General features: G+C 54.3%; 1 protein-coding gene across 3 annotated transcripts in view; it reads right to left on the minus strand.

Annotated features, from left to right (window-relative positions):
- lbr (lamin B receptor) overlaps positions 1–22,126 on the minus strand; it is a 147,833-nt gene extending 125,707 nt beyond the window's left edge. For 2 of the 3 annotated variants that reach the window (XM_072500296.1, XM_072500294.1), the window contains exon 1: positions 21,956–22,126. The gene's annotated coding sequence lies outside the window, so the exon portion shown is untranslated. Of the gene's footprint in view, positions 1–21,749; positions 21,898–21,955 lie in introns of those variants that run through there. The other variant, XM_072500295.1, reaches the window with a different exon arrangement.
- Between the last annotated feature and the right edge of the window lie 3,052 nt (positions 22,127–25,178).

Genomic DNA, 25,178 nt, shown 5'->3' on the forward strand with positions numbered 1-25,178 from the left:
AGATGGCGTCGGAAGGACGCAGTTTAATATGGGGCCCCGACCAACACGAGTTCCTGCAGCGTTGCATGGAAGAACTCAAAAAAGGAGATGAAGAAGGAGCTGTTGGCCCCGATATTACAAGCGATTGAGGGGCTAAAGGAGGAGCAAAAGACCCAGGAACAGGAGCATCGGGTCGTGAAGGCAAAGGCTGTTGAGAATGAGGACGACATAAAGGGCCTGGTGGTGAAAACGGAGATGCACGAGGCACAACACAAAAGGTGTGGAAAGGCTAGAGGTGCTGGAGAATAATGCAAGGAGGAAGAATTTAAGGATTCTTGGTCTTCCCGAAGGTGTAGAAGGGGCGGACGTCAGGGCATATGTGAGCACGATGCTGCACTCGTTAATGGGATCGGAGGCCCTGACGGGTCCGCTGGAGGGGGAGGGAGCCTATCGAGTTATGGCGCGAAGACAGAGGGCTGGAGAAATTCCTCGAGCCATAGTGGTGAGATTTTTCCGATATAAAAGGACAGAGAGATGGTCCTCAGATGGGCAAAGAAAACTCGGAGCAGTAGGTGGGAGAACGCGGTGATCCGCGTATATCAAGATTGGAGTGCGGAGGTGGCGAGAAGGAGGGCAAGCTTTAATCGGGCCAAGGCGGTGCTGCACAAACAGAAGATTAAATTTGGAATGCTGCAACCGGCAAGACTGTGGGTCACACATCAAGGGAAACACCACTACTTCGAAACGGCAGATGAGGCGTGGACATTTATTGTAGAGGAGAAACTGGAGTGTGCGGGCCATAAAAAGAACATTTGGGACAAAGTGGGGGGTGAATATGTGGGATGAAGTGGGGGGGGGGGGGGGGGGGGGGAAAGGGGGAAGAGATGACTTCCCAAGTTGTTAATCCTGCGACCCTGTAACTTCTCTCTTCCCAGTGTCGTGGAGGGGGGGGGGGGAAGAGAGGAGGAGGATGAGGAGCTGAGGGCGCCGGACATTGGGGGCGGGGCCAAAAGGGAAGCGTGGGCTTTGTTCCCGCGCTATGGAAATCACGGCGGGAACAGGAAGGAGGGGGCCTCGCACAGTGTGAGCCGAGGTCGGCCAGAGTTTGCTGACTTCTGGGAGCAACATGGGGGGGTGCAATTACGCTAGTTTGGGATCTAGCGGGGGGGGGGTAACTGGGTTGTTGCTGCTGCTGGGGAGAAGGGGGAGCTGGTATGGGGGGTGGGGGGGGGGTGGGTCAGGGCGCCGCTTGATACGGCTAAGTGGGAACCGGGTGAGAAGCTGGATTGAAAAAGGAGATGGCTAGTCGTCAGGGGGGGGGGGGGGGGGGGGGGTAAAGAGCCCCCCCAACCCGGTTGATCACATGGAATGCGAGAGGGCTGAATGGGCTGAGGGACGAGGGGGAGATCATGGTAGATGAGCTGAAAGGGAAATGGGAAGAAGAACTGGGGGAGGAGAGGCTGTGGGCTGATGCCCTACGTAGGGTAAACTCATCGTCCTCGTGTGCCAGGCTAAGCCCGATACAATTTAAGGTGCTACACAAGGCGCACATGACTGGAGCACGGCTTAGTAAATTTTGGGGGGTAGAGGATCGGTGTGCGAGATGCTCGAGAGGCCCAGCGAATCACACCCACATGTTCTGGTCATGCCTGGCACTACAGGGGTTCTGGGTGGAGGTGGAAAGTGCTTTCAAAGGTGGTGGGGGTCCAGGTCAAACCAAGCTGGGAGTTGGCTATATTTGGGGTTGCAGAAGAGCCGGGAGTGCAGGAGGCGAGAGAGGCTGACGTGTTGGCATTTGCGTCCCTTGTAGCCCGGCGCAGGATATTGTTAATGTGGAAGGAAGCCAAACCCTCGGGTGTGGAGACCTGGATAAACGACATGGCAGGGTTCATAAAGTTAGAACGGATTAAGTTCGTGTTGAGGGGTTCAGCTCAGGGGTTCACCAGGCGGTGGCAACCGTTCGTCGATTACCTCACAGAAAGATAGAGGGAATGGAAAAGAAGTAGACAACAGCAGCAACCCAGGGGGGAGGGGGGGGGGGGGGGGGGGGGGGGGGGGGAGGAGGAGGAGGAATCGAACGGACTCTCAGGAGGTGTTATTGTATATGTATAATATGTATAGGTATTTGTTATAGGTAATTGTATATTGGATTGTATTTTTGGAGAGTATTTATTTTGGACAAGGCAGTTGCCATTCAGTTTTGTTTATATACTATTTATTTATTTGTTTAAAACTGGCCACTATTATTTATATTGCTTTATTGTTGTGTAAAAGAAACACTACGTACTGTTACGTTTGGCCAAAAATCTTGAATAAAATATATATTTTTTTTTAAAACGTGAATGCATGGTGTGATAGATCTGATTGATGAGTTACAGGTGATTGCCATGTGAAATTACAATGCCCGTCATGGCTTAGAGACCTGGCTCAAGAAGGGCAGGACTGGGTATTAAACGTTCCAGGGTGTAAGGTGTTTGGGAATGGATGAAAAAGCAAAGGGGTGACGGTACTGATTTAAGGAGAGCATTGCAGTACTGGAGAAAGAGGACATTTCAGTGCACTCAATTATTTTTTTTTCCAAATTAAGGGGCAATTTAGCATGGCCAATCCACCCAACCTGCACATTGTTGGGTTGTGGGGGCGAAACCCACGCAGACACGGAGAATGTGCAAAGCAGTGCGAACCGCTGCGCCACCGTGCCGCTCCTGACACACACTTCATACGCATAATGTTTCTTCCTTATCTTCATTTCTAACTCCTTTAGAGCTCTGGATTTGTTTGCCCTATCTTTTCTTTTTGAACCACCTCCTCTTTGACGGCAGCCCATTGTTCAGCTAGCGCTTCTCCTGCCAACTCGTGGGTCCAATTTATTTGGCCCAGATTCATTCCGACCCAATTGAAGTTAGCTTTCCCCAGTTAATTATTCTTACTCTATCTTTTTCCATAGTTCCCAAATGTTCTCCCACTGACTTCATCTACTTGGCCCACAACACTCCCAAGAACCAGCTCTAGTAGCAGTGCCTCCGATCTTTTTGGACTGGACACCTACTGCTGCAGAAAATTCTCCTGAACACACTCTAGGAACTCTGCCCTTTACAATCACCATCCTAGTCTATATTTGGACACTTAAAGTTCCCCCATTATAATTACTCGGGGCTGGTTTAGCACAGGGGGCTAAAACAGTTTAGCAGAACAAGGCCAGCAGCGCAGGTTCAATTCCCGCACCAGCCTCCCCGAACAGGCGCCGGAATGTGGCGGCTAGGGGCTTTTCACAGTAACTTCATTGATAATAGCTTATCGTCACAAGTAGGCTTCAATGTTTGCACCTCCCTCTAATTTCCTTGCAGATTTGTTCCTCTACATCCTTCTCACTATGATGGTGGCCTAAAGACTACACCAAGCAATGTAATTGTACCGTAGCTCTAGCCAAATCAATTAGTCCTCAATCTCTCAGAAGGATATGGACAAGCTAGGAGAGTGAGCAGTGAAGTGGCAAATGAAATACAATGTGGAAAAGTGTGAGGTTATGCACTTTGGAAGGAGGAATTACTATTTTCTAAATGGGGAAATGCTTAGGAAAACAGAAGCACAAAGGGATTTGGGTGTCCTTGTTCACGATTAACATGGTTAACATGCAGGTTCAGTCGGTAGTTAGGAAGGCAAATGCAATGTTAGCATTCATGTCAAGAGGGCTAGAATACAAGACCAGGGATGTACTTCCGAGGCTGTACAAGGCTCTGGTCACACCCCATTTGGAGTAGTGAGCAGTTTCGTGCCCCGTATCCAAGGAAGGAGGTGTTGGCCTTGGAAAGAGTCCAGAGGAGATTCACAAGAATGATCCCTGGAATGAAAAACTTGTATGAGAAACGGTTGAGGACTCTGGGTCTGTACTCGTTGGACTTTAGAAGGATGTGGGGGGGGGGGTGGTCTTATTTGAAACTTACAGGATACTGCGTGGCCTGGATAGAGTGGACGTGGAGAGTATGTTTCCACTTGTAGGAAAAGCTAGAACCAGAGGACACAATCTCAGGCTAAAGGGATGATCCTTTAAAACAGAGAAGAGGAGGAGGAATTTTTTCAGCCAGAGGGTGGTGAATCTGTGGAATTCTTTGCCGCAAAAGGTTGTGAGGCCAAATCACTGAGTGTCTTTAAGACAGAGATAGATAGGTTCTTGATTAATAAAGGGTGTTATGGGGAGAAGGCAAGAGAATGGGGATGAGAAAATATCAGCCATGATTGAATGGTGGAGCAGACTCGATCAGCCGAGTGGTGTAATTCTGCTCCTATGTCCGGTCTTATAAATGTCTGAAATGTCCTCTGTCTGAAATGTCCTCTTTCTCCAGTACTGCAATGGTCTCCTTAAATCAATATCGTCACCTCTTTCGCCTTTTCATCCTTTTCCAAACATCTTACACCCTGGAACATTTAATACCCAGTCCTGCCCTCCTTGAGCCAGTTCTCCAAGCCATGACAGGCATTGTAATTTCACATGGCAATCAGCACCTGTAACTCACCAATCATATCTACCACGCTCCATGCATTCGAAAACAAGGACTCCTACATTAGACTCCTATTTATTGACTACAGCTCCACCTTCAACACCATAATCCCAGCCAAGCTCATATCAAAGCTCCAAAACCTAGGACTTGACTCCCCACTCTGCAACTGGATCCTGGATTTTCTGACCAACAGACCACAATCAGTAAGAATGAACAACACCTCCTCCACAATAGTCCTCAACACCGGCGCCCCGCAAGGCTGCGTATTTAGCCCCCTACTCTACTCCCTGTACACACACGACTGCGTGGCAAAACTTGGTTCCAACTCCATCTACAAGTTTGCTGACGATACGACCATAGTGGGCCGGATCTCTAATAACGATGAGTCCGAATACAGGAGGGAGATAGAAAACCTAGTGGAGCGGTGTAGCGACAACAATCTCTCCCTCAATGCCAGCAAAACTAAAGAGCTGGTAATGGACTTCAGGAAGCAAAGTACTGTACACACCCCTGTCAGCATCAACGGGGCCGAGGTGGAGATGGTTAGCAGTTTCAAATTCCTAGGGGTGCACATCTCCAAAAATCTGTCCTGGTCCACCCACGTCAACGCTACCACCAAGAAAGCACAGCAGCGCCTATACTTCCTCAGGAAACTAAGGAAATTTGGCATGTCCACAGTGACTCTTACAGATGCACCATAGAAAGCATCCTATCGGGCTGCATCACAGCCTGGTATGGCAACTGCTCGTCCCAGGACCGCAAGAAACTTCAGAGAGTCGTGAACCCCGCCCAGTCTATCACACGAACCTGCCTCCCATCCATTGACTCCATCTACACCTCCCGCTGCCTGGGGAAAGCGGGCAGTATAATCAAAGATCCCTCCCACCCGGCTTACTCACTCTTCCAACTTCTTCCATCGGGCAGGAGATACAGAAGTCTGAGAACACGCATGAACAGACTCAAAAACAGCTTCTTCCCCACTGTCACCAGACTCCTAAATGACCCTCTTATGGACTGACCTCATTAACACTACACCCTGTATGCTTCATCTGATGCCAGTGCTTATGTAGTTACATTGTATACCTTGTGTTGCCCTATTATGTATTTTCTTTTATTCCCTTTTCTTCTCATGTACTTAATGATCTGTTGAGCTGCTCGCAGAAAAATACTTTTCAATGTACCTCGGTACACGTGACAATAAACAAATCCAATCCAATCACATACATGCATTGTAATCGGATTTAGACTGTTATTACTTTCTTCCTTCCTCTGGTCCCACCTAGCATCTTACTATTCTCTATTTTAGTGCCATCGGTCCTCTTCCAGTATTTTCTACACCTTGGTATTCCTCTGCGGGTTTCATTTAAACCCTCCAAAAGACCTCACCAGGAGCGCAATCCCAGCTCTGTTCAGGTGCAGCCCGTCCAGCTGGTACAGCACGGGAGCACAGTTGTTTCACAGTTCCAGGGTCCCAGGTTATATTCCCGGCTTGGGTCTCCATCTGTGTGGAGTCTACACGTTCTTCCCGTAGCTACGTGGGTTTGCTCCGGTTTCCTCCCACAGTCAGGTTAGGTGGATTGGTCATGTTAAATTGCCCTCAAGTGTCCAAAAAGGTTAGGTGGGGTTACGGGGATAGGGTGGAGGCGTGGGCTTAAGTGTGCTCTTATCAAGGGCTGGTGCAGACTCGATGGGCCGAATGGCCTCCTTCTGCACTGTAAATTCTACGAGGTCCCATCTCCCCCAGAGTTGGTCCCAATGTCCAAAGAATGTCCTTCCTCTTGCACCATCTTTCCAGCCACGCCATTACCGGTCTGATCATACTATTTTTACTTACTTGCCTGCAGTACTGGGGCTTGCCTGCAGTACTGGGAGTAATCGGGAATACTACTCTGGAGGCTCCTGGTTAGTTCTCTACCTAGCGCTCTAAATTCTGACTGCAGGACCTCATCCCTCTTTCTACCTATATCGTTGGTACCTATGTGGACTACGACTGCCGACTGTTCAGCCTGCCCCCTCATGGTGCTCTGCAGCCACTCAAGTGACATCCTTGACCCTTGCACCAGCAAGGCAACACACCATCCTGGCTTCAAGTCTGTGGCCATGGCCACAGCAACATCCATCTGTTTCCCTAATTATCGATCAGCTATCACTGTTGCTCAGAGCCACCCATGGCGTCATGGACAGGAGGGGACTCCTACACGAACTACGCATTCCTTTTTGACTGGCTAAAGTGGTATGTTTTCAGGAGGATCTTAAAAAGGGGAGGTGTAGAAAGTAAGTCAATTTGGGAGAAAATTCTAAAGGTTAGGGTCTTAGCACACCAGCAATAGTGGGGCAGCACAAATGGGGGCAACTAGGAGGGTGCAGAGTTGGAGGAATGCAGAGTCCTCAAAGGGTTGCAAGAGGTTACATTGATGTGGGGTAGCAAGATCATGAGATTTAAACACAAGAATGAGAATTTTAAATGACGGGGACGATTCTCCGAGCCCCGCGCCAGGCCAGAGAATCATAGAACATAGAACATTACAGCGCAGTACAGGCCCTTGGGCCCTCGATGTTGCGCCGACCTGTGAAACATAAAGCCCATCTACACTATTCCCTTATCGTCCACATGTCTATCCAATGACCATTTGAATGCCCTTAGTGTTGGCGAGTCCACTACTGTTGCAGGCAGGGCATTCCACGCCATTACTACTCGCTGAGTAAAGAACCTACCTCTGACATCTGTCCTATATCTATCCCACCTCAATTTAAAGCTATGTCCCCTCGTGCTAGACATCACCATCCGAGGAAAAAGGCTCTCACTGTCCATCCAATCCTCTGAATCAACGCAACCACGCCACGATGCCGGCGCGCGATTCTCCGAGGTGCAGAGAATCGGGGCCATTTGCACGGTGGCGCCGATTCTCTCGTCTGGATGGGCCAAGCGGATACGACAGTGCCGTTCACCCCTGGTCGCTGCCGACGGGACCTCTGCGCGAACGGTCCGGGGGGGGGGGGGGGGTCCGATGGGGTCTGGTGCCTGGCCCCTGAACACCGACACCATGTTGCGTCGGGGCAGGCAGAAGTCCCCCGCGTAGGCACAGGTTGCCGCAGCCCAACTGCGCATGCGCGGGTTGGCGTGAAGGGAGGCTGGAGCGTCGTGAACCGTGCTGGCTCCCTGTGGGGGGCAGAATAGGCTGTACCTGGGCCCAGGCGAAACGCAACGGCGCAAACACTTGGGCTCCATTTGGGAGAATCGCCCTGAGGTGTTGAAGAACCAGAACAGGACTTCCGGTTGCGGCTATGTGGAGCTAAGTCGCACGTTCGGCAGCTCCCGCTAAAAACGGACTATTGGGCTCTTTTTAGGGCCCGTAACGGCACTTGTTCGACGTTTCCTGGTGTGGGAAGGGGACAACAACATTCATCCAATAAGAGTATGGATTGTAGCACGAGTGGGGCGATTTAAAAAGTGGCATTGAAGCAAAGAAAAGGTGCGAGGGAGGAGGACCAAGATGGTGGCGGGCGGAGACCAGGCAGCATGGAGGCAGTGGGTGCAAGAGCAGCAGGAGCTTCTCCAGCCCTGTTTTAAGGAACTGAAAGCAGAGCTATTGGAGCCGATGAAGGCTTCAAATCAATAAGCTGCTGGAGACCCAGACAGCCCAAGGGGCGGCAATCCAGGAGGTCTCGGAGAACGAGGACGAAATCCTGGGCCTGGCGGTGAAAGTGGAGGGGAAAAAAAAAAAAAAAAAAAAAAAGAGGCCTGGGTTGGGGGTAGTGGGACCAGGCCTGGAAAGGGAGCTGCGCCAGGGGAGGCAGGGCGAGTGGAAAGCGCAGGCTTTTCCCCGCGTTTAGGGCTGAAGGGGCGGGGCCAGAGCTGGGAAGCGTGGGCTTTTTCTCCCGTGCTGGGAGTGGAATGGATGAGATCCTGCTGGTGGACAAGGGGAGAGGCGAAGTTCCACACGGGGGGGGGGGGGGGAAGAGAAGAGAAATTGCGGGATGGTGATCTTAGTGGGGGAGAGAGTGTCGTTCGAGGCGTCGAGCATTGTGGCAGACAATGGCGGTAGGCATGTGATGGTAAGTGGCAAGCTGCAGGGGGAGCGGGTGGTGTTGGTTAATGTATATGCCCGAATTGGGACGATGTGGGGTTCATGCGGCGTATGCTGGGCCGGATCCGGACCTGGAGACGTGGGGGGGGGGGGGGGGGGTTTCAACACTGTGCTGTACCCGGCATTGTATCGCTCTAGGTCGGGCAGGAGGCCGGCGGCGGCCAAGGTGCTGAGGGGGTTCATGGACCAGATGGGAGGGGTGGACCCATGGAGATTTGCGAGGCCGAGGGAATTTTTCATTCTTCTCCCATACCCACACGGTCTACTCCCGGATTGACTTTTTTTGTCATGGGCAGAGCGCTGATTCCGAGGGTGGAGGATGCGGAGTACTCGGCGATAGCCATTTCTGATCATGCTCCGCACTGGGTGGACCTAGAGTTGGGGGAGGAGAGGGACCAGCGCCCGCTGTGGCACATAGAGGCGGATGAGGAGGTGAGCGGGCGGGTCCGGAAGTGTGCAAGAGAGGTACCTGGGGGCTAATGACAATGGGGAGGTGCAAGTAGGGGTGGTCTGGGAGGCGCTGGTCAGAGGAGAGCTGATCTCCATTAGGGCACACAAGGAGAAGAGGGGGGGGGGGGGGGGAAAGAGAGAGGGAGGGGTTGGTGGGGGAGATGGTGAGGGTGGATAAGAGGTACGCAGAGGCCCCGGAGGAGGGATTGCTTAGGGAGCGGCGTAGCCTCCAGGCTGGGTTTGATTTGTTGACCACCAGGAAGGCGGAGGCGCAGTGGAGGAAGGCACAGGGGGCGGTATATGAAAACGGAGAAAAGGCGAGCCGGATGCTGGCGCACCAGCGTTGGAAGCGAGGCAGCTAGGGAGATCGGTGGAGTTAGGGATGGAGAAGGGAGCACGGTGCGAAGTGCGGTGGGTATCAATGGGGTCTTCAGGGACTTCTACGAGGAACTGTACCGGTCTGAGCCCCCACTGGAAGAGGGAGGGATGGGTCGCTTCCTGGACCGGCTGAGGTTTCCGAAGGTGGAGGAGGGGCAGGTGGCGGGATTGAGGGCGCCGGTTGGGTTGGAGGAGTTGGTCAAGGGGATATTGAACATGCAGGCAGGGAAGGCACCTGGGCCGGATGGGTTCCCGGTTGAATTTTACAAGAAGTATGCGGACCTGCTAGGCCCGCTGTTGGTAAGCACCTTCAACGAGGCAAGGGAAGGGGCCGCCAATGAGCGCGGTTCGCTGACCGAGTGTGTGTGTTAAAGGTGGGCCAAGAAGGAGCGGAGCAGCAGGTGGGAGAACACGCAGGTCCGGATCTACCAGGATTGGAGCGCGGAGGTGGCGAAGAAGAGGGCCGGTTACAACCGGGCGAAGGCAGTGCTGCACACGAAGGGGGTGAAGTTCAGTATGCTACAGCTGGCACATCTGTGGGTCACCACAGACACCATTATTTTGAGTCCCTGGAGGAGGCTTGGGAATTTGTTCAGGCCGAAAAACTGGACTCAGACTAAGGGTCGGGGGACAGGGGGCCGTGGTGGAGGGATGGTTGGGCATGGTTTTGATTGGGTCCGCCAGGTGGGCTCGTGGGGGGGGGGGGGGGGGGGGGGAAGAGAGAGAGGCCCGAGTTGGGGTTAGTGGGACTGGGCCTGGAAAGGGAGCTGCGCCAGGGGAGGCAGGGCGAGTGGAAAGCGTGGGCTTTTCCCCGCGTTTAGGGTTGAAGGGACGGGGCCGGAGCTGGGAAGCCCCCGACCGGGGCTCTGCCCCCGACGATGTCTAGAGCACGGATTTCCTTGATCCTGAAGCGGGACAAGGATCCCCTACTGTGTGGGTCGTATCGGCCGATCTCTAGATGCAAAGTTGCTGGCAAAGATTTTGGCCATGAAGATAGAGGACTGTGTGCCGCAGGTCATACACGAGGATCAGACGGGGTTTGTGAAAGGGAGGCAGTTGAATACTAATGTACGGAGGCTCTTGAATGTTATAATGATGCCGGCGATGGAAGGAGAGGCGGAGATAGTGGCAACGATGGATGCGGAGAAGGCCTTTGATAGGGTGGAGTGGGGGTACCTGTGGGAGGTGTTGAAAAGTTTCGGGAAGGGGTTCGTCAGGTGGGCGAGGCTGCTGTATGAGGCAACCGGTGGCGAGTGTGGCCACGAACAGAAGGAGGTCAGAGTATTTCCAGCTACACCAGGGGACTGTCCCCTGTCCCTTGCGCTGGCGATTGAACCCCTGGCCATGGCGTTGAGGGAGTCGAGGAACTGGAGGGGGCTGGTGCGGAGCATCGGGTGTCACTCTATGCGGAAGATTTGTTGCTATATGTGGCGGACCGGGTGGGGGGGAATGCCAGAGGTGATGAGGAACCTTAGGGAGTTTAGAGATTTCTCCGGGTACAAGCTTAATATGGGCAAGAGCGAGTTGTTCGTAGTGCACCCGGGGGACCAGAAGGGGGGGGATTGGTGAGCTCCTGCTAAAAAAAAGGGTGGAGAGGAGTTTCAGGTACCTGGGGGTCCAGGTGGCAAGGAGCGGGGGGGGGGGGGGGGGGGGCCTACATAAACTCCAGCTTCGTGAAGTTAAGCTTAAGAGGTGGGACATGCTGCCACCTCTCCCTGGCAGGTAGGGTGCAGTCAGTTAAATTGACAGTGCTCCTGAGGTTTTTGTTCCTGTTCCAATGCCTCCCCATCCTGATCCCTAGGGCCTTCTTCAGGCAGGTTAACAGGAGCGTTATGGAGTTTGTGTGGGCGCAGAAGGGTGTTCCTGGAGCGGCGCAGGGATTGGGGGGGGGGGGGGCTGCTGCTGGCGCTGCCTCACCTCTGTGGGTATTATTGGGCCGCCAATGTGGCGATGGTGCACAAGTGGGTGATGGCGGGGGATGAAGCGGCAGGAGATGGCGTCCTGTGTGGGCACGAGCCTGGAGGCGCTGGTGACGGCACCGCTGCCGCTTCCTCCAACGAGGTATACCACGGGCCCGGTGGTGGCGGCTACCCTCAGAATTTGGGGGCAATGGAGATGTCACGAGGGGGATGGGGCGCCCTCGGTGTGGTCCCCGATTCGGAGGAACCACCGGTTTGTCCCGGGGAGGATGGACGGAGGGTTTCGGAGCTGGCACAGGGCAAGTATTAGAAGGATAGGGGACCTGTTTGTGGACGGGAAGTTCGCGAGCCTGGGTGAGCTGGAGGAGAAGTTTGGGCTCCCCCCGGGGAACATCCTCAGATATATGCAGGTAAGGGCGTTAGTTCAGCGGCAGGTGGTGGAGTTCCCACTGTTGCCGCCCCCAGCCAGGGAGGAGGGCATGAAGCAATTTTTAGAGGCGCTAGAGTTCCTGAAGATAGAAGAGGAGCTGGTGGAATGCCTGGGGGGCCCAACTGGGCTCGGGGAGGTGATAGATGGGTTGGGGGTGATGCAATCGGGTAAGGCCCCAGGCCCTGATGGATACCCAGTGGAGTTTTATGAAAAGTTTTCTGGGTCTGCTCCTGGTTCAGACCTTTTAACGAATCCAAGGAGCTGGGAGCGCTCCCCCCAACACTAGCACAGGCATCGATCACGCTAATCTTGAAGTGGGACAAAGACCCGGAGAGCTGTGGATCGTACAGGCCGATTTCCCTTTTTAATGTAGACGCTAAATTGCTGGCAAAGATCTTGGCCACACGTATAGAGGACTGTGCCCCGGAGGTCATCGGGGAGGACCAGATGGGATGTGTGAAGGGCAGGCACCTAACGTCCAACATTAGACGGCTCCCGAATGTTATAATGATGCCAGAGGGGCATGAGTTTGAGGTGGTAGTAGCTATGGGTGTAGAATAGGCCTTTGATATTTTAGGCAGGTTTGGGTAGGGATTTGTGGATTGGGTCTGGCTGCTATACCAGGCTCCAGTGGTGGATCCCTCTCCCTCTCTCTTTCCGATCTGTGACGATCACCATTTCATTCCAGGTTGGGGGGGGGGGGGGGGGCCTGAAAGGGTGCATTAGAAGGTGGTAGCGGGCAGGGATTGAGAGATTTGGGGATCTCTTTCAGGAGGATTTCCCGAGCCTGGAGGCATTAGAGGAGGAGTAGCTGGAGTTGACGGGTGGGAACGGGTTTCGGTACCTACAAGTACGGGACTTTGGCCGGAGGCAGGTTCCAAGCTTTCCTCACCTCCCCCCAAGGGGACTGCACAGGATAAGGTGATGTCGAAAACGGGGGTCGGGGAGGGGAGGGTTTCGGAGATATACAAGGAGTTGATGGGAGTGGGAAGGGGTCCCTATCGGGGAGGTGAAGAGGAAGTGGGAAGAGGAGCTGGGAGGAGAGTTGGAAATTGAACTATGGGAAAAGGCCTTGAAGGGAGTTCATTCATCCTCGTCTTGTGCCAGACTTAGCCGGATTTAGTTCAAGGTGGTCCATATGACTGTAGCCCAGATGAGCAGGTTTATTGAAGAAGAAGTGGAGGATAGGTGCAGACGCTGTGGGGGAAGCCTAGCAAATCATGTACACATGTTCTGGGCATGTCCTGAGGGCAGCACGGTAGCATTGTGGATAGCACAATTGCTTCACAGCTCCAGGGTCCCAGGTTCGAATCCGGCTTGGGTCACTGTCTGTGCGGAGTCTGCACATTCTCCCAGTGTGCGCGTGGGTTTCCTCCCACAGTCCAAAGATGTGCAGGTTAGGTGGATTGGCCATGATAAATTGCCCTTAGTGTTGGGTGGGGTTACTGGGGATAGGGTGGAGGTGTTGACCTTGGGTAGGGTGCTCTTTCCAAGAGCCGGTGCAGACTCGATGGGCCAAATGGCCTCCTTCTGCACTGTAAATTCTATGATAATCTATGATGTCCGAAGCGGAGGGGATTCTGGCAGGGATTTGCGGACGTAATGTCAGAGGTCCTGGAAGGGAGGGTGACTCAGAGTCCAGAATTGGCAATATTTAACACTGTTTAAGCATCTGTTGAGCTGCTCGCAGAAAAATACTTCCAAGTACCTTGGTACACATGACAATAAACAAACTCCAATCCAAATCCACGCAACACAACATGGAAAAGTCCAAGTGGCAAACAAGAAAACAGATCAACTTTCTATGTGACAATTCATGAGAGTTTCTGATCCATCTATTTAGAGGATCACAATGGTTACTGCACAGGAGGCAGCCAATTGGCCCATCCAGTCTCCCCTAGCTCTCCAAATTAGCATTTCACCTAGTGCCGTTCTCCTGCCCTCTGCACATGGTTTATTTTCAAATATTCATCTAATTTATTCTTTAATGCCCAAACTGAACCTTCCACCACCACTCAACGCGATGGATTCTAGACCCTAACCACACGCTGTGAGAAAAAGTTTCTCATAATCGCTTTTGCTTCTGTTACCAATTATCTTAAAAATCGGTGTCAGACAATCCTCAAGTCCTGTTTCCTGCAGTGATTCTCCAGGTTCACCCAATTTCTCTCTCAGCCTCCTCTGGCTGTCAAGACCATCCCCATCTCAGGCCATCCACTCCTCGTGCTCCCACACCGCCTCCTCCACCACCTTCTCAATTGCCTGGCCATGAGTCTCCAATCTCTGTCCCACACTCTCAATTGCAGCTGAGTGGCTCCACCACTAGCCAGTTCTTCCAAAGCCTTCTTCCTCTGCTGCTGGAATGTTCCATTCGGAAACTCCCCCAGCTGCTCAGTCGACCACTAGGCGGGCAGCACTGCCCCCCACCATCTTAATCTGTGGCATACCACAAACTGTCCTGCGCCAGCTGCTCTCTTTTTCGTGGCACTTCTCGTCCCCTAATCCATACACCAATTTCAATCTACACCTCCCGCTGCCTGGGGAAAGCGGGCAGCATAATCAAAGGCCCCTCCCACCCAGCTTACTCACCCTTCCAACTTCTTCCATCAGGCAGGAGATACAGAAGTCTGAGAACACGCACAAACAGACTCAAAAACAGCTTCTTCCCCGCTGTTACCAGACTCCTAAACGACCCACTTATCCTTCGTCCCTTCAGAGCGGAGAAACTACAAGATTCTTTGCAGCCATCAACATGTCATCGATGAAGATGATCTTGCCAAGGTCATCCCCACTACTTGCCTCCAAACAACCGCGCAACCTCAAACAAACCATTGTTTGCAGCAAACTACCCAGCCTTCAGAACAGCAACCATGACACTGCCATCACACAACCCTGCCATGGCAATCTCCGCAAGACATGCCAGATCACTGATATGGGTACCACTATTACACGCGAGAACACCACCCACCAGGTACGTGGTACAGACTCGTGCGACTCGACCAACGTGGTCTACCTCATACGCTGCAGGAAAGGATGTCCCGAAGCACAGTACATTGGTGAGACCATGCAGATGCGGCAACAACGGATGAACGGACATCGCCGCCAGGCAGGAATGTTCCCTTCCAGTCAAGGAACACTCAACAGTCAAGGGCATTCAGCCTCTGATCTTCGGGTAAGCATTCTCCAAGGTGGCCTTCAGGACGCGCGGCAACGCAGAATCGCCGAGCAGAAACTTATAGTCAAGTTCCGGACACACGAGTACAGCCTCAACCGGGGCCTTGGATTAGTGTTGCCGTACATTCACCCCCACCATCTGGCCTGGGCTTGCGAAATCCTACCAACTGTCCTGGCTGGAGACAATTCACACCTCTTTAACCCCTCTCTCTGGATCTGTAAAGATGCTTGCATTCAAAGTATCATCTTGCATCTTTGACTTTGTCTATATACATGTTTCTGGAACCCACCTCTTCATTCACCCGAGGAAGGAGCAGTGCTCCTAAAGCTAGTGATTTGAAACAAACCTTTTGGACTTTAACCTGGTGGTGTAAGACTTCTTACTGTGCTCACCCCAGTCCAACGCCAGCATCTCCACATCAGGACCCTCTTATGGACTGACCTCATTAACATTACACCCCTGTATGCTTCACCCGATGCCAGTGTTTTGTAGATACATAGTGTACCTTGTGTTGCCCTATTATGCATTTTCTTATTATATTCCCTTTTCATGTACTGAATGATCTGTTGAGCTGCTCGCAGAAAAATACTTTTCACAGTACCTGGGTACACATGACAATAAACAAAATCCAATCGGTAGGAGTATTACCTTCCCTGGGCACTCAAAGCCCCCCATAAGATGGGGAAGGACTAATAAAATCCACATTGAGCGGGAGACACCACTCACTCCATGGCCGCCATCGAATGTCCAAGAGGCAGCAATCAATGCCCGTGATGGGACTTATTGTAGAAATTGTTTTTGGTGCAATATAATGTATCCAATTCACTTATGCCTCTACATAGGGCAGTGTGGTTATCACTGCTGCCTCACAGCACCAGGGACCAGGTTCAATTCAGGTTTTGGGTTACTCACCCAGTGTCAGCATGGGTTTCCTCCAGGTGCTCTGGTTTTCTCCCACAGACCAAAACTGTGCAGGTTAGGTGGGGTTATGTGGATTGGGTGGGACAATGGGCTCTTTCAGAGGGTCAGCGCAGACTCAATGGGCCGAATGGCCTCCTTCTGCACTGCAGGAATTCGAGAGAACAGAATACCAAAACACAAGCAAAGATTGTCCCAGTGACAGTAATTTTATTACATCAGGTAATTAACAGAAGACTGAACAGTCAACTAAACCCGGAAGTGGGGAAGGTGGTGAGACAAGAGGACAAATTATACATCAAAATGTAACTTGAGCATAATAATTAATGGGGTCAAACTAATTTAAGCACCGCAACCTGCAGAAATGGCACAAAGGAACCGTACCACACAAAGTATTCTCCAAATGCCAACCGCTTAGACTAATTACAGCTTAGGCGAAAGTGAAAACTAAAATCAGTTTGAGGTCTCACGTTAATTGTACTTCCCTTCCCACAACAAACAGGTTTGAAAAGCTGGAACAGGGAAGCAGATTCCAGCACACAATTTACATTGACTCCATTCCCCTGACATCCCTCCCCACCACTCAAAAGAGATTAAAAAAAAATTTTTTTTAATGAACTCTTCAATCACAAATAAAGACAAGCACTATGAAGCATCGACTCCTTTGCAATCTTTTGAAAAATTTGTTTAAAATAAATTTAAGACAACATTTTTCAGAAGGCTGCTGATCTGAGTGGGATGGGTGTCATTGCGGAAGGCAGAGTGGCGCTACCTCCCTCACCGTCCACTGGCAGCCACGGCGATGCCTCAAACCACACAAAATAAATACAAATCCGGGATAACAGGAGGAGGAGAAAGGGGGGGGGTGAAGGAGGAGAAAGGGGGGGGGGGGATGAAGGAGGAGAAAGGGGGGGGGGGGGATGAAGGAGGAGAAAGGGGGGGGGGGGGATGAAGGAGGAGGAAGGGGGGGGGGATGAAGGAGGAGGAAGGGGGGGGGGATGAAGGGGGGGGTGAAGGAGGAGGAAGGGGGGGTGAAGGAGGAGGAGGGGGGGGTGAAGGAGGAGGAGGGGGGGGTGAAGGAGGAGGAGGGGGGGGTGAAGGAGGAGGAGGGGGGGGTGAAGGAGGAGGAAGGGGGGTGAAGGAGGAGGAAGGGGGGTGAAGGAGGAGGAAGGGGGGTGAAGGAGGAGGAAGGGGGGTGAAGGAGGAGGAAGGGGGGTGAAGGAGGAGGAAGGGGGGTGAAGGAGGAGGAAGGGGGGTGAAGGAGGAGGAAGGGGGGTGAAGGAGGAGGAAGGGGGGTGAAGGAGGAGGAAGGGGGGTGAAGGAGGAGGAAGGGGGGTGAAGGAGGAGGAAGGGGGGTGAAGGAGGAGGAAGGGGGGTGAAGGAGGAGGAAGGGGGGTGAAGGAGGAGGAAGGGGGGTGAAGGAGGAGGAAGGGGGGTGAAGGAGGAGGAAGGGGGGTGAAGGAGGAGGAAGGGGGGTGAAGGAGGAGGAAGGGGGGTGAAGGAGGAGGAAGGGGGGTGAAGGAGGAGGAAGGGGGGTGAAGGAGGAGGAAGGGGGGTGAAGGAGGAGGAAGGGGGGTGAAGGAGGAGGAAGGGGGGTGAAGGAGGAGGAAGGGGGGTGAAGGAGGAGGAAGGGGGGTGAAGGAGGAGGAAGGGGGGTGAAGGAGGAGGAAGGGGGGTGAAGGAGGAGGAAGGGGGGTGAAGGAGGAGGAAGGGGGGTGAAGGAGGAGGAAGGGGGGTGAAGGAGGAGGAAGGGGGGTGAAGGAGGAGGAAGGGGGGTGAAGGAGGAGGAAGGGGGGTGAAGGAGGAGGAAGGGGGGTGAAGGAGGAGGAAGGGGGGTGAAGGAGGAGGAAGGGGGGTGAAGGAGGAGGAAGGGGGGTGAAGGAGGAAGGAAGGGGGGTGAAGGAGGAGGAAGGGGGGTGAAGGAGGAGGAAGGGGGGTGAAGGAGGAGGAAGGGGGGTGAAGGAGGAGGAAGGGGGGTGAAGGAGGAGGAAGGGGGGTGAAGGAGGAGGAAGGGGGGTGAAGGAGGAGGAAGGGGGGTGAAGGAGGAGGAAGGGGGGTGAAGGAGGAGGAAGGGGGGTGAGGTGGAGGAAGGGGGTGAAGGAGGAGGAAGGGGGGTGAAGGAGGAGGAAGGGGGGTGAAGGAGGAGGAAGGGGGTGAAGGAGGAGGAAGGGGGGTGAAGGAGGAGGAAGGGGGGTGAAGGAGGAGGAAGGGGGGTGAAGGAGGAGGAAGGGGGGTGAAGGAGGAGGAAGGGGGGTGAAGGAGGAGGAAGGGGGGGTGAAGGAGGAGGAAGGGGGGTGAAGGAGGAGGAAGGGGGGTGAAGGAGGAGGAAGGGGGGTGAAGGAGGAGGAAGGGGGGTGAAGGAGGAGGAAGGGGGGTGAAGGAGGAGGAAGGGGGGTGAAGGAGGAGGAAGGGGGGGTGAAGGAGGAGGAAGGGGGGTGAAGGAGGAGGAAGGGGGGTGAAGGAGGAGGAAGGGGGGTGAAGGAGGAGGAAGGGGGTGAAGGAGGAGGAAGGGGGGTGAAGGAGGAGGAAGGGGGGTGAAGGAGGAGGAAGGGGGGTGAAGGAGGAGGAAGGGGGGTGAAGGAGGAGGAAGGGGGGTGAAGGAGGAGGAAGGGGGGTTGAAGGAGGAGGAAGGGGGGGTGAAGGAGGAGGAAGGGGGGTGAAGGAGGAGGAAGGGGGGTGAAGGAGGAGGAAGGGGGGTGAAGGAGGAGGAAGGGGGGTGAAGGAGGAGGAAGGGGGGTGAAGGAGGAGGAAGGGGGGTGAAGGAGGAGGAAGGGGGGTGAAGGAGGAGGAAGGGGGGTGAAGGAGGAGGAAGGGGGGTGAAGGAGGAGGAAGGGGGGTGAAGGAGGAGGAAGGGGGGGTGAAGGAGGAGGAAGGGGGGGTGAAGGAGGAGGAAGGGGGGTGAAGGAGGAGAAGGGGGGTGAAGGAGGAGGAAGGGGGGTGAAGGAGGAGGAAGGGGGGTGAGGGAGGAAGGGGGGTGAAGGAGGAGGAAGGGGGGTGAAGGAGGAGGAAGGGGGGTGAAGGAGGAGGAAGGGGGGGTGAAGGAGGTGGAAGGGGGGTGAAGGAGGAGGAAGGGGGGTGAAGGAGGAGGAAGGGGGGTGAAGGAGGAGGAAGGGGGGTGAAGGAGGAGGAAGGGGGGTGAAGGAGGAGGAAGGGGGGTGAAGGAGGAGGAAGGGGGGGGTGAAGGAGGGAGGAAGGGGGGTGAAGGAGGAGGAAGGGGGGTGAAGGAGGAGGAAGGGGGGTGAAGGAGGAGGAAGGGGGGTGAAGGAGGAGGAAGGGGGGTGAAGGAGGAGGAAGGGGGGTGAAGGAGGAGGAAGGGGGGTGAAGGAGGTGGAAGGGGGGTTGTGGAGGAGGAAGGGGGGTGAAGGAGGAGGAAGGGGGGTGAAGGAGGAGGAAGGGGGTGTGGAGGAGGAAGGGGGGTGAAGGAGGAGGAAGGGGGGTGAAGGAGGAGGAAGGGGGGGTGAAGGAGGAGGAAGGGGGGTGAAGGAGGAGGAAGGGGGGTGAAGGAGGAGGAAGGGGGGTGAAGGAGGAGGAAGGGGGGTGAAGGAGGAGGAAGGGGGGTGAAGGGGAGGAAGGGGGGTGAAGGAGGTGGAAGGGGGGTGAAGGAGGAGGAAGGGGGGTGAAGGAGGAGGAAGGGGGGTGAAGGAGGAGGAAGGGGGGTGAAGGAGGAGGAAGGGGGGTGAAGGAGGAGGAAGGGGGGTGAAGGAGGAGGAAGGGGGGGTGAAGGAGGAGGAAGGGGGGTGAAGGAGGAGGAAGGGGGGTGAAGGAGGAGGAAGGGGGTGTGAAGGAGGAGGAAGGGGGGTGAAGGAGGAGGAAGGGGGGTGAAGGAGGAGGAAGGGGGGTGAAGGAGGAGGAAGGGGGGTGAAGGAGGAGGAAGGGGGGTGAAGGAGGAGGAAGGGGGGTGAAGGAGGAGGAAGGGGGGTGAAGGAGGAGGAAGGGGGGGTGAAGGAGGAGGAAGGGGGGTGAAGGAGGAGGAAGGGGGGTGAAGGAGGAGGAAGGGGGGTGAAGGAGGAGGAAGGGGGGTGAAGGAGGAGGAAGGGGGGGTGAAGGAGGAGGAAGGGGTGAGTGAAGGAGGAGGAAGGGGGGTGAAGGAGGAGGAAGGGGGGGTGAAGGAGGAGGAAGGGAGGAGGTGAAGGAGGAGGAAGGGAGGAAGGGGGGTGAAGGAGGAGGAAGGGGGGGTGAAGGAGGAGGAAGGGGGGTGAAGGAGGAGGAAGGGGGGTGAAGGAGGAGGAAGGGGGGTGAAGGAGGAGGAAGGGGGGTGAAGGAGGAGGAAGGGGGGTGAAGGAGGAGGAAGGGGGGTGAAGGAGGAGGAAGGGGGGTGAAGGAGGAGGAAGGGGGGTGAAGGAGGAGGAAGGGGGGTGAAGGAGGAGGAAGGGGGGTGAAGGAGGAGGAAGGGGGGTGAAGGAGGAGGAAGGGGGGTGAAGGAGGAGGAAGGGGGGTGAAGGAGGAGGAAGGGGGGTGAAGGAGGAGGAAGGGGGGTGAAGGAGGAGGAAGGGGGGTGAAGGAGGAGGAAGGGGGGTGAAGGAGGAGGAAGGGGGGTGAAGGAGGAGGAAGGGGGGTGAAGGAGGAGGAAGGGGGGTGCGGAGGAGGAAGGGGGGTGCAGGAGGAGGAAGGGGGGTGCAGGAGGAGGAAGGGGGGTGCAGGAGGAGGAAGGGGGGTGCAGGAGGAGGAAGGGGGGTGCAGGAGGAGGAAGGGGGGTGAAGGAGGAGGAAGGGGGGGTGAAGGAGGAGGAAGGGGGTGAAGGAGGAGGAAGGGGGTGAAGGAGGAGGAAGGGGGGTGAAGGAGGAGGAAGGGGGGTGAAGGAGGAGGAAGGGGGGTGAAGGAGGAGGAAGGGGGTGAAGGAGGAGGAAGGGGGTGAAGGAGGAGGAAGGGGGGGGTGGAGGAGGAAGGGGGGGGTGGAGGAGGAAGGGGGGGGTGAAGGAGGAAGGGGGGGTGAAGGAGGAAGGGGGGGGTGAAGGAGGAAGGGGGGGGTGAAGGAGGAGGAAGGGGGGGTGGAGGAGGAGGAGGGGGGGGTGAAGGAGGAGGAGGGGGGGGTGAAGGAGGAGGAGGGGGGGGTGTGAAGGAGGAGGAGGGGGGGTGAAGGAGGAGGAGGGGGGGTTGAAGGAGGAGGAGGGGGGGGTGAAGGAGGAGGAGGGGGGGGTGAAGGAGGAGGAGGGGGGGGGGTGAAGGAGGAGGAGGGGGGGGGTGAAGGAGGAGGAGGGGGGGTGAAGGAGGAGGAGGGGGGGGTGAAGGAGGAGGAGGGGGGGGGTGAAGGAGGAGGGGGGGGGGGTGGAGGAGGAAGGGGGGGTGGAGGAGGAAGGGGGGGTGGAGGAGGAAGGGGGGGGTGGAGGAGGAAGGGGGGTGAAGGGGGTGAAGGAGGAGGAAGGAGGTGAAGGAGGAAGGGGGTGAAGGAGGAAGGGGGTGAAGGAGGAGGAGGAAGGGGGGGTGAAGGAGGAGGAGGAAGGGGGGAGGAGGAGGAAGGGGGGAGGAGGAGGAAGGGGGGTGAAGGAGGAGGAAGGGGTGAAGGAGGAGGAAGGGGGGGTGAAGGAGGAGGAAGGGGGGGTGAAGGAGGAGGAGGAAGGGGGGAGGAGGAAGGGGTGAAGGAGGAGGAAGAGGAGGGGGTGAAGGAGGAGGTGAAGGAGGAGGAAGGGGGGGGGGGTGAAGGAGGAGGAAGGGGGGGGTGAAGGAGGAGGAAGGGGGGTGAAGGAGGAGATCTCTCACTTGCACAGAGACCGAAATACATTACAGCAAAAAATAACGTTTTAAACTACTTTTACAGCGCAAATCGAACATGTGGCGAATGCGTATAATCCAACCTCTCAAACTAACAGGGAAAAGTCAGGATGTTAAACTTCGGAGTCTCCAAATAGAGGAAATGTTAACCAAAACCAGCAACGCGCGGAGCAGTTGCCGCAAACCCGGGGGGTAAACACCCACCGCTCGCCGCACGAAGCCCGGAGATGGAGGTTATCTGAATGTGGTTTCCAGCGACTTGGTTTATTCGCATCCGCCGAGTTCGGGGAAAGTTGACAGGAGCCGCCGCCCTCTCCAAACGTCAAATTAAACAAGTTTAGAAAAAACAATCAATCTTGCTTCCAACCCCACCGCGTTTTTCTGAGAACATGAGGGGACCGGCCTCTTACCTCCCAGTTTGCGGGTTTTTCCTTCAGAAAGTGAGTTATTCCGCTGGGCGGTAAACGGCGGTTTTATTTCAAATTCCCAACGCTCGGCTCGCGCTGGGCTGGGCGCCAAGGCCTCTCATTGGCCGGTTTCAACCGGCGCGCCGCCCCGCTGATTGGCTGAGCCGCCCGCTCGACCATAACGGTCCTCACAAAATGGCGCCGGGAAACAGTCCCCGGCGGAGAGCGGGCGGGGCGCCGAGAAACAGTCCCCCGGCGGAGAGCGGGCGGGGCGCCGAGAAACAGTCCCCGGCGGGGAGACAGCCTCAGGTGGCGGCCGCGCTTTGCGCTCACCGTCCTCAGAGGGAGAAAAATCAGGTAAAACAATTGCTTGTGAAAAGACAACTGACAGCCACTGAGCACCAGGTCCACCCCATCCCTCCAACCAAAATAATACTCAGCATACTGCAGATCCGAAATAAAAACATAAAATGCTGCATCTACTCACCTGTGGAGACAACCTGGACCCTGTCTGCTTCACCCCCACACCCAGCATCTCGTATTCACAGCAGAAAATACTTTTTACTGTGTACGTGACAAACATCCAATCCAGTTAAATCTGTTGAGCTGCTCGCAGAAAAATACTTTTTACTGTGTACGTGACAAACATCCAATCCAGTTAACGTAGGGCAATGACAGCTAACGCATAACTGGGAAAGTTTGAAATGTCACAGATTTTAAGCAAATGACAGGTTTGGGGTTGGGGGGGTGGACAGAAGAGGGAAGGGGTGGGCACACCGGAGGTTAAATGCCACCTCTCACATGATTGGTAATGTCAACTACGTCCCCCCTTCCTCTCCATTTTTTTTTGTGATGCGGAGATGCCGGGGTGAGCACAGTAAGAAGTCTGACAACACCAGGTTAAAGTCCCAACAGGTTTGTTGGGAATCACTAGCTTTTGGAGCGTAGCTCCTTCAGGTTAAAGTCTGTCAGACTCACCTGAGGAAGGAGCACTGCTCCGAAAGCTGTTGGACTTTACCTGGTGTTGTAAGACTTCCATCTTTCTGAAGGAAGTGTTCCCTTTATCCTGTTTAACTCTTCAATCACCCCAATACCCAGGCTGGCCCACGAAAGATGCAACATCTGTTCAGGCCCACATCTAATTCATCTAGCTGGGCGATCAATTTGTATTTCTTTCAGTTTAGTATTCACCGTTTCTTCAACGCTGGACAGAGTACATAAAGACTATAACCATTTTTGCAGAACACCTCCCTCCATTCAGTCTATAAGTGTGACCCTGAATTATATAGCACCTTTCACAACCATTGGATGTGCCAAAGTGTTTGAAAGCCAATTACATATAATCACTGTTATAGTGTAGGAAATTTGACAGCCAATTTAAGAACGGCAAGCTCCCACAAACAGCAGTGTGATATCGACCAGATAATCTGCTTTTGTGATGTTGATTGAGGGTAAGTATTGACCAGGATACTGCAGAAGCTGGAAATCTAGAATAAAAAGCAAAGTTATTACTTCAGGTTGATTATCTCTCCCCACACATGCCACCAGACGTACTGAGTCTGTCCTATGATAAAGAGGCTGAGTGAGTAAATTGAGCCTATATTCTCTGAAATTTAAAAAAATGATGGACATTATCATTGAACATACAAGATTCTGAAGGGGCTTGATAGAGGTGGTGGTGCAAGATTGTTTCCCCTGATCAGGGAATCAAGAACACAGGGCACAGTCTCAGGGTAAGGGGCTGATCACAAAATAATTATGGTGCAGCCCATCGTATCTGCACTGCTGAGACTTCTGGTGGCGGCCATGGAGTGAGTAGACGCATACAGGGCTGCTCCGGCTTGAAGACGTGGATTTGAGCTCATTTTACCTGAAAATGGGAGAAATGTGACGGGAAAGTATAGCTGAAGTTGTGGAGGAGAAGTTCCGCCCCCCCCAGGAGTGGCATGTCTGCTGGTTATGAGTCTCGGCAGAAGAAGGTTAAAGACCCAGCCAAGGAATTGGACGAGACCTGAGGGGGAAGGGTACATATTGTAAAACCCCTGATGGAGCAGCTGATGGCGTTTATCAGAGAGGAAGTCCACCAACCAAGAAATGAGATGCAGGAAGACCGATCAAGGCCATCGAAGGAGTGGTTGGGGGAGATGGCTATGAGGGATAGCCGAGGGGGGAGGGGAATGCGAGGTGGCAGTGTTGGAAGAGAAGGTCATGGGTGGCGAAGGGGACCACCTTGGATGTGCCCAGTTTAGGGTGAAATTAAAGGGGACAGAATCGGTAGGGGAGGATGGCGGACAGTAGATTGGAATGGAGACGAAGCCTCCAGTAAGGTTCATAACATGGAACGTGCAGGGGCTGAAGGGGTGGTCTTTGCGTACTTGAGAAGGACCCCCCCACCCTGTTTTTAGGCAGGGGGGGCGGTCCTTCTGTAGGAGACGCACCTCTGGGTGAGGGATTGGATTTGTTTATTGTCACATGTACCGAGGTACAGTGAAAAGTATGGTTCAGACACCATTGCGAACATGAAAAGAAAATACATAGGGCAAGCATAAAATACACAATGTAAAAGCATGGACACGGGCATTGGGTGAAGCATACAGGAGTGTAGTATTACTCAGCAGAGAAAATGTGTGAAGACATAAGATCAGTCCATAACATAGTCGTTTAGGAGTCTGGTAACAGCGGGGAAGAAGCTGTTTTTGAAGTGCATGTTCTCAGACTTTTGTATCTCCTACCCGATGGAAGAAGTTGGAAGAATGAGTAAGCCGGGTGGGAGGGGTCTTTGATTATGCTGCCCACTTTCCCAAGTCAGTGGGAGGTGTAGACAGAGTCAATGGATGGGAGGCAGGTTCGTGTGATGGACTGGGCGGTGTTCACGACTCTCTGTAGCTTCTTATGGTCTTGGCCGAGCAGTTGCCATACCAGGCTGTGATGCAGCCAGATAGGATGCTTTCTATGGTGCATCTGTAAAAGTTGGTAAGAGTCAATGTGGAAATGCCGAATTTCCTTAGTTTCCTGAGGAAGTATAGGCGTTGTTGTGCTTTCTTGGTCATAGCGTCGACGTGGGTGGACCAGGATAGATTGTTGATGATGTGTACCCCTAGGAATTTGAAACTGTCAACCATCGCCACTGTGGCCCCGTTGATGCTGACAGGGGTGTGTACAGTACTTTGCTTCCTGAAGTCCATTACCAGCTCTTTAGTTTTGCTGACATTGAGGGAGAGATTGT

The sequence above is a fragment of the Scyliorhinus torazame genome, chromosome 4, assembly GCF_047496885.1.
Source record: "Scyliorhinus torazame isolate Kashiwa2021f chromosome 4, sScyTor2.1, whole genome shotgun sequence".
Lineage (NCBI taxonomy): Eukaryota > Metazoa > Chordata > Chondrichthyes > Carcharhiniformes > Scyliorhinidae > Scyliorhinus > Scyliorhinus torazame.